We start from the raw sequence: 9,729 nt of genomic DNA, 5'->3' as shown, positions 1-9,729 counted from the left end.
AGATAGAAAATCCAGTTATGCAGAGCTTATCCCCTCATGCTCAAAAAGAGGCTTTTATCACTGCCAGTGGCGGATCAACTAAGTACAGAGTGACGCATTTGAATACAGTTTTTGGTTGAATTTGTATGGCCAATAATAAGTTTTCTCTTTCGGTTAGTAATGGTAGTTGAACTAGTCGGATAGTTAAATTGTTGATTTTTTCTTTATTTTTTTCTGTCGTCTTTTATGTCTGCAACTCAGTGTTTAATGCCTACGTCTGTCTTCGCCCAATCTTCCTAGAAAAAGAGGTTCTCAATCTCAGCAGTAGTATATTTTTCCCATGAGTAAGTTCACATATCTACCACTAGGGGGCAAACATGAGCTAATTAATGACTTTTTTGAATTTATGACTGAGGAGGGTGTGTGTGTGTGTGTGTGTGTGTTAAGGCCACATTATACTTCTCCGACTGTGTAATGCGTTATCCGACTGCGTAACCAAGGAGACCCCTCGAGCCTTCATAGTTCTCCGTCGTGGGGCCGGATACACACTGCAATTTCCCGCCCGATCAGTAGGGGTCGCTATCCAAGGTTGTTGTGCTTTTGGCTACAGTGAGCAATGGCGTCCAAGAGAGAAAGACTCTTGTTGTTGTTGCAGCGGAATAACATTGAAACAGTGGCCGTTTCTCACTTTTCTGTGTCACGGGATGCAGTTTTAACATAATTTGAGGCAAGGAATTGGCCATTTAGAGTCTAAACTAAAATGTGCTGTGTGTATTAAGATATGACGTATTTATAGTTTGGCAGCGATGTTGTCGACGTTGTGGTGACCAGCTCCGCCTCTGTGGACGCTCGGTGCGCATTGTGGCCGGCACAGAGCAGCGTTAGCTCGGCGTGTCCTGAGGACCAAGGATCAAGCTAACTTGAACAGGAAGAGACATCCAAAATTGGGTATTTTTTGACACGGGAGAAAATAACCAAAATTGCGTATCACTATATATAGTATATATATATATATATATATATATATATACTATATATATATATATATATGTATATATATATATATATATATATATATATATATACTATATATATATATATATGTATATATATACTATATATATATATATATGTATATATATATATATATATATATATATATATACTATATGTTCTGTATAAAAATATTTTCTTTACTATTTTTTTTACATTTTATCTGATCATTGAAGGTGCAAGTGATTCAACTCATTATATATTTACATTTAAGATTTATACGTGCATTTTCAGAAGGTTTCCCAACTTTTCTGGAAATTTGATTTTTATATAAATATAACATATCAATGTTAAAATAATAGAAATAAAAAAATAGATCGAAAAATCTAAGGAAGAGGTCACATATGATCTTTTTTTGGAATTAAAAAAAGTTTGATTTTAACCAAACTCAGTCTATTTTACCAATTTTATATACACACACATATATATACACACACACATATATATATATATACATATATATAGTATACGTATATATATATATATATATATATGTATGTATATACGTATATATATATATATATGTATGTATATATATATATATGTATGTATATATATATACATACATATATGTATATATATATACATACATATATATATATATATATATATATACATACATATATATATATATACATACATATATATATATATACATACATATATATATATATATACATACATATATATATATATACATACATATATATATATATACATACATATATATATATATATACATACATATATATATACATACATATATATATACATACATATATATATACATACATATATATACACATACATATATATACACATACATATATATATACATACATATATATATACACATACATATATATATACATACATATATACATACATATATATATACATACATATATATATACATACATATATATATACATACATATATATATACATACATATATATATACATACATATATATATACATACATATATATATACATACATATATATACACATACATATATATATATACATACATATATATACACATACATATATATACATACATATATATATATTTTGCCTTATTGCTCTTTCATAGAAAGCCGTTAATGTTGCACACGAAATCATGATGTTGTCACAGTTGTAACAAAGTTCTTCCCCGTCGTGTTTACCGACACTGAACAACTGTTTCGTTCTTTAACTTCTTCAGCTCATTAGGTTAATGACTCGCCTCCCTTGTTTGTGAAGTGTTGATCGGAAAGATGTGAGACATCGTCGAGGCCTCGGGAGAGATGAGTCCTCAACCTCACAGGACGTGGTAATGAATCCTCAGAGGGTTTGAAGACGCTCTGCAGTAAACAGCTACTCTTTTGTTTTCAACAGTGACAAATGAGTGAGCTCATGATGTCTTCAATAAAGTCAAACATTTTTGAAAAGTGTATTTGAAAAGTAAGTTCATTTTCCACAGAAACACCTGTGTATATATTCGTTTATATTATATGAAAGTAGCAAAAACAGTAACACTGCCTAAAAGGCGTCACATTTTTACTGTAAGACATAATAATAAAAAGAGATTTAACTCACAGTTGAAGAGAATATTCTGATTATAAGAGAAAAGAAAAGAGAAATTAAGAGATTTTATGATTAGAACTCCCTGGAATAAACTACCTACAAATATTCAATAAATAATGTCTTTTCATATACATCCGAACATCCTGGCATCTTAGTGTAACACTTACTGCACCTGTCATTAAACAATGCCACCTATAAATGTTAATAATATATTAATATATAACACAAATGTAAGATAATTTATGTTTTTTCCCACTTGTAAGATGTGCGAAACCCCGTTTCCCTAAATTAGTTGTAAGCAGTTTAGTTTCAGAATTAACTAAAACATGTTATTTGTTGAATTTAAGATAAAAATTTCAGAAACATTTTTATGAGGGGCCGTGTAGGCCATAATTAATTTTTTTTACCTCTCACATACACAATTTTACCTCTCACATACACAATTTTACCTCACACATTCACAATTTCACCTCTCACATACAATTGTTTTACCTCTCACGTGTAATGTGTAAAAACATGTAATGTGAGAGGTTTGTTTTTACCGCACACATTAAATGTTTTTACCTCTCACATTACATGTTTTTACACATTACACGTGAGAGGTAAAACATTGTATGTGAAAGGTAAAAGAGAGTACGTGAGAGGTAAAACAATTGTATGTGTGAGGTAAAATTGTGTATGTGAATGTGTGAGGTAAAATTGTGTATGTGAGAGGTAAAATTGTGTATGTGAGAGGGAAAAAAAGGAATTATGGCCTTCACGGCCCCTCATACATTTTCACTATTTTCACTAACGAACCTCATTGTATTTTGCAAATTAAAACAAATTTATGAAAAGTAACTATAAAACCATGTTCTGTAAGGTTCCATAAATGATACGTTAACTGGTACCAGGTTAGGGGGATGAAATTGCAGCATCAGTCTATAAGGTTTAGTCACTGCAAACAATGTTTCTCAACACTTGTCAATAATGTTTCTCCTGTCACCAAATATAGTCCATAATATTGTTATAATGACTTGTCTTTCTCTGTTTTTTATTCACACACACATTTTTATTGTGACCTTTAAATCATTCCAAATGAAAAACACACACTTTCATTGTCCTTGTCTTTTTCTCTGTTAAATAAAAGTTGGTTTTTTTACCCAAATTACAGATTGACGCTTATATTCCCCTCTGAACAGAACCCCTGTGCTTTTCAAGCTAAAGTGAGACAAAATGGCTGCCGTGCACAGGCTGTGTTTTATAGAGGAAGCGTCTTGATTGGAGTGATTAGTTTCACCTGTGTTTCAAACCCAAACAACTGCTGCTGTGAAAAAAACTCACAACACACACACACGCACACGCACACGCACACGCACACGCACACACAAATCCCAGTAAAATTATTAAAAAAGTGTATCCTCTGACAATGGGTTTCTAAATGAATTAAATGTTATATTTTTATGTGCAGTACATATAAATACTTTGAATTTAGTTTCCCTTGGCCACAATACACAGGACATAAAGTGTGTAGTGTATGTACATATATATATATATATATATATACATTATGAAGAACAACAAAATCAAAACTACAGAATGTAAAACAAACGATGTTCATTCTCAGCTGTGACACTGGAATCACACTTTCCAGTCGTTCTCTAGACCGTGCCCTAACCCTAAATCCAGGTCTTAACCACCAAAAAGCCCTTTAAAGATGTAAGGACCAAACAAAATGTCCGAATTTTTCCCAAAATGTCCTAATTTTTCCCAAAATGTCCCCACTTTGCCTCACTCTTTTCTTGGTCCTCACAAAGCCACACCAACAAGAACACACACACACACGTTCACTTTAATGAGGACCAAAGCAATGAGGACCTAAACGCTCTGGTATCAAACAAAAATGTAGACAAAGCGGCTTCTCCATCACTTTGTTCACAGTTTAACAACATACTGCTCTTTGTCTCCCCCTGACTCTGTCAGTGGTACTGCAGCCTCACGGCAGGAGACTCTGTTCTTCTTTTCTGGGTGTTTTCACATTTTTAAGGACAAAATCGTCTCGGCTAGTTCGCAAACCAGACAGTGTAGTGAAGAAGCAGGTGTTTAGTTAGTTATACTAACCAGTGAACGGTAAAGTATTGATCTTGATCGGCGTGGCTACGTGGCTATTTTCTATGAAGCCACTATTTTCTAACATGTATAATGTGTGAAGAGATTATACAGTATATACATACATGTATACTGTATGGACAAGCTAGGACATTCCAAAATTAAAAAAAATATATGTATATATATATATATATATATACATAAATAAATAAATACATACACACACACACACACACATATATAAATATATATATTATACATAGTATATATGTATATATATATATATATATACATAGATATAAAAATCTTACATATATATGTAAATATATATATATATGCATCTGTAAAATGAAAATTGATTTTGATTAGGTTTATTGAATGAATTGTGGCAGAGTAGGTGTTTTTTTTCTCATGATGTAACATCTGCTTTTCGTCCACTGTAATGTAACAGTATTGTATATAATGTAATGTAATGACCTTTGTTTCTTCTCATAAAACACATATTTTACAATCAATTTCATTCTCTTTGATAAAAAAACATTGTCCCCTTTTCCTGCTGCTAACGTGCAGAGTAATGATTGACCAACAGGTGGCAGCACTGAACTGTTATGTCCTCAAGTAGAAAGTGATGTGACACTGAAGCCTTTCACTCTTCCTCAAACTCACATAATACCTTTGTGTTGTGTTATTCTTTTCTCAATCATGTGAAGGATAAAGTGATAGAACATGGGCGGATGATTTTCTATCTTTGGTCAGTTGATGTGGTTATTTTAAGTTCTTTTGGGGAAACATAAAATAGAAAAATTGGGTGTAAGTGTAAGTACTAATAATACGTTTGTGTTTAGAACCGGCACATTGAACGTTGAAGCCGTCCATGGTTGGATTAATCCAATAGTTGTGTTTGTCTGAAACTACCTGTATAAATAACGGTTAACTTTAACGCCTATAACGCCAAACGTATATGTGATACATTTGTTTTTGAGCGCCCCCACATGAGCAGTGTGACAATTTTTTCCTTTAAAAATAAAATGTATAAAATGATGGGAAACCCGACAGAGATGCAAGCACTGCGTAGGCCACTTTGCCCATGTGTACTGTGAGAAAGGCAGAGAGCATCTTTGTCTGAGCAACTGTTTTCAAGCCTACAATCACTCAAAATAAAAAGGTTGTGAACTGCAAAATGAGTAAAAAATAACTGAAATGTTATGTCTTCCAGACTCTCACCTTGCCAGGTCCATTGCTGCATTGTTTTTGTTGGATTTGTTGGATTGGTTTGTGTATTTTTTGTTCAGAAGGACCAATAAAGGCTCCAGTTTCAAAGAATTGGAATTTTCTGTCAATTATTTAATGGTTTGGGCTTTAAAGGGTTAAAAAATAGTGCTGGTTATATCATTCATAAGGTGTGAGCGTAACCATAAATAAGGTTGGAAAACCACAGCTGTGATAGTCAGAGTAGAAATCGACTATGGACAAACGTATGTCGCATTTGGATGTTATTCATTCAACATTGTCTTCGGTTCAGTTACACCATGTTTGGAACAATGCAAATTCACAACATCCAACATTATTCATTTAACTATTTATTAAGTTAATTAAATGCAAAAAAAATCAGATCCAAAGGTTCCAAATGTTAATTCACAGAATAAAAGGAAGTATGTGTAAGTAGGTAATATAACAAATGACTGATGTTAGTACGACAGGACTATCAGGGCCGAACTGAATAATTTTTTAAATATTTTAATATTATGAGAATAAAGTCGTAAATATCATTCAAGCAAAATCTCAGATTGATCAACAGTAGGAATGCAGAGCGTAACGTGAGCATTCACAAATAAATAAATACTTAACATTGTACAAGTTTCTAAGTAAGAATCTCATTCTTTTGTGGAGGAGGAAATGGCTGTTAGTGGTCGACTGCAAGGCTCATCTGCATTCTATAGCTATTTAATAATGACACATTTCATTTAAAAATAATGATTTCAAAAGAATCTCATAATATTACAACTTTATTCTCGAAATATTACTTTTTGCTCTCTTCAGTTTGGCCCCAATACCGATAAATTAAATGGTGACATCCAATGCTGCTAACTTGCTACTAACTTTAGTTTGGCTCCATGTACATTCAGTTATTGTTTGTCTTAGAGTCAGAGTGACGGATGATTACAAGTTTCAAGAGGAAGCTTGTTAGCGATTAATGGGTCCATGTGTGTGAGATGAGATGTGCGTGCGTCACTAAACCCTAATGAATTCTCATGTCGACTCGTGATGACAGTGACACAGAAGTAAACATGTTGTTCATTTACTGAAACAAAGTTTCTTACTGCTTCTTGTTGATGAGAACAAAAACAGATCGTATGTGTGATGGTCCTTTGTAGATTTTGACAAACACCCCCAATATTTTCAGTGCTAAATAAAGTTTATTCACAAATATGGTTAAGCAAATGGTTTCATAGTGGAATCTGGATTAGGTCACGGAAAAACAAAGACCAAGACCACAGTTTACCAAGACTTTTACTGCTTGAGATTGAGTCGAGCCAAAGGCCAAGATCAAGATTGAAATCAAGATCAAGACTAAGACAATCAAGGCTAAGACCAAGACCAAAATCCAAGATCAAGACTAAAACAAGGCCAAGACAAAGACCAAGACCAAAGCTAAAACCAAAGCCAAAGTCATGTCAAGACCATTAACAAGACCAAGACCAAGAAAAGTCAATCCAAGAGCCAAGTCTAGTTGAAAACAATGTCTGAGGCCAACACCAAGACGAGTGAGGCCATGATGAAGCCCAACGACCAAAAACAATTCCAAACAAAGTCCAGGTCAAGACCAAATACAATACCATGACCAACGTCAACCTCAAGACCAATGTCAAGGCCAAGATCAATACCAAGACCAAGACCAGGACCAGGACCAGGACCAGGACCAGGACCAAGACCAGGACCAGGACCAGGACCAGGACCAAGATCAGGGACAAGGTGTGTATTTAGAGTATTTCACCCAGTAAGTCTTGGTCTTGCAGATTGAAACAAATATGGTGGACTCCTCTTCCTCTGCTTACTCATTCCTTCCCAAAGCACATCAGGGAACCACGGTGGCCTTCACATACCAAAAAGGGTGTTGTTGTTCTCAATTTGCTTCTGCTACGGAGTGAAAAACAAACCGTCACTGATTTGAATTGAAAAAACCCATTTGCCAGCTCGTTGCCTTGTTGAACACATTTGTGCTGAGAGACAGCGATTAATCACTGGGGGAAATCAACACACGGCCCTGAGTAACAGTTTAGCTGCACACCGGGGAGTTTTATTAGACGGCACCTGTTTACCCAGGTGGGAACGTATGAGCCATTAGCTTAATAAAATTAAAATATCTAGCAATTAGCAATTGCAAGGTGAATGTCTTTAACACATTTAGTGTGTCCCAACTGAGTTGTATAATTTAAATCCCTCGAGTTAGTCAAGGGGCCCACGGTTGGTGTAGTGGTTAGCTCTCTTGCCTTTGCAGCAAGAAGACCCAGGTTTTTGGGTTTGCATGTTCTCCCCGTGTGCGTGGGTTTCCTCCGTGTTCCTCCCACAGTCCAAAAACATGCGATATGGGGATTAGGTGAATTGGTCACTCTAAATTGACCATAGGTGTGAGAGTGAGAGTGAATGGTTGTTTGTCTCTATATGTGGCCCTGTGATAGACTGGCGAACTGTCCAGGGTGAACCCCGCCAATCGCCTAATGTCAGCTGAGATAGGCACAGCACCCCCTGTGACCCTTCGGTGGAGGATAAAGTGGTAGATAATGGATGGATGGATGGATTTAGTCAAGGAACATCTGTCTGTTAATGACATAAATGTCCAACAGTTTGCTTGTCAGGATTCAAATTTGGCAGGTGACTCACTAAAGGCTCCGGTTTGTGTCGTACCAACTTTGGTGATGTTTGGATGAGAAATGTGAGTGAAATCAGTAGCTAAATGAACCACCTCTGCCCCGTCTCACATGGAGAAACAAACAGAGACAGATGCTGCCCTCACGCAACTTCTGTCTGTGTTCAAGAACTTGGAACTGTGATTTCAAAAATTTTTCAAAATGTTAGTAGTAACTTTAGACTGTGTTTCCATCAAGTGGAACGGTTTAGTTTGGTACAGAACGGTATGTGGTTTTTTTTGCGTTTCTATTGGAAAAGCCTCAAAATAACCAGGTACCAGGGTAAAATGGTACGGCACGTTCAGTTAGCTGGTGGGGCGACAGAAAAACACAAACTTTCTTTTCCCGCAGTCCATTCTCATACAAAGCCTGGCGTCTTGTTGAGACAAACAGACACAAAATGAGCTGCTGAACGTCCTCCATCGTGTCTGTTGTGTCTCGTTCGATGTCGTCATTCATTGTCGTCGCACAGGTACACACCCTGCCTACCATGTACCAGGTAATGTTCTCAGTTGAAGCACAAGCCTGACCCAAACCGAACCGTACCATGATAGAAATGCAGCATTAGGGTACAGCCTACCAGGACTTATGGGGCAAAGAAGAAGAAGAAGACATCAGTGTGTGCAGAGCTGACTTTTAATGGTGACTGAATGAGAAATGCAAGAGAAAATGGTAACAAGCCACTTCCGCATCCCTGAAGACTGTCCAACAAATAGAGGATACACTTGGCCATGTACCATGTGATGTTAAAGGCCCTGGTATACTTTCGTACTTTCCGCCGGGTATGCCACGGACTTAAGTCAGCAAAAGCACAAGATACGGGTACACAACTAAAAAGAAGGATTTTAGAGTAAAAATGTGACTTTTTAGAATTCAAAAGTTTAAATAATGATGTAGAAATTGTATATTTCTGTTCGTAGAGACAATAGATCGACAGTGATCCTCAGAGAATAAGAGAAAAGATGGGATGGATTCCAACCGTACTTCATATGGAGTCATGCTGACAGACTTCATAAAAGGTAGAATACGGATGCGAGATAGTAGAATATGCTGCGACAGGCTTTGAGAAACTTATGTGTTTATTCTTGATGTATTTATTTTATTTATTTATTTAAAAAAAAGAATAATATG

This window comes from Microchirus variegatus (genome assembly GCF_963457635.1).
Source record: "Microchirus variegatus genome assembly, chromosome: 19".
Classification (NCBI taxonomy): Eukaryota; Metazoa; Chordata; class Actinopteri; order Pleuronectiformes; family Soleidae; genus Microchirus; species Microchirus variegatus.
This window is presented reverse-complemented; position numbering follows the sequence as displayed.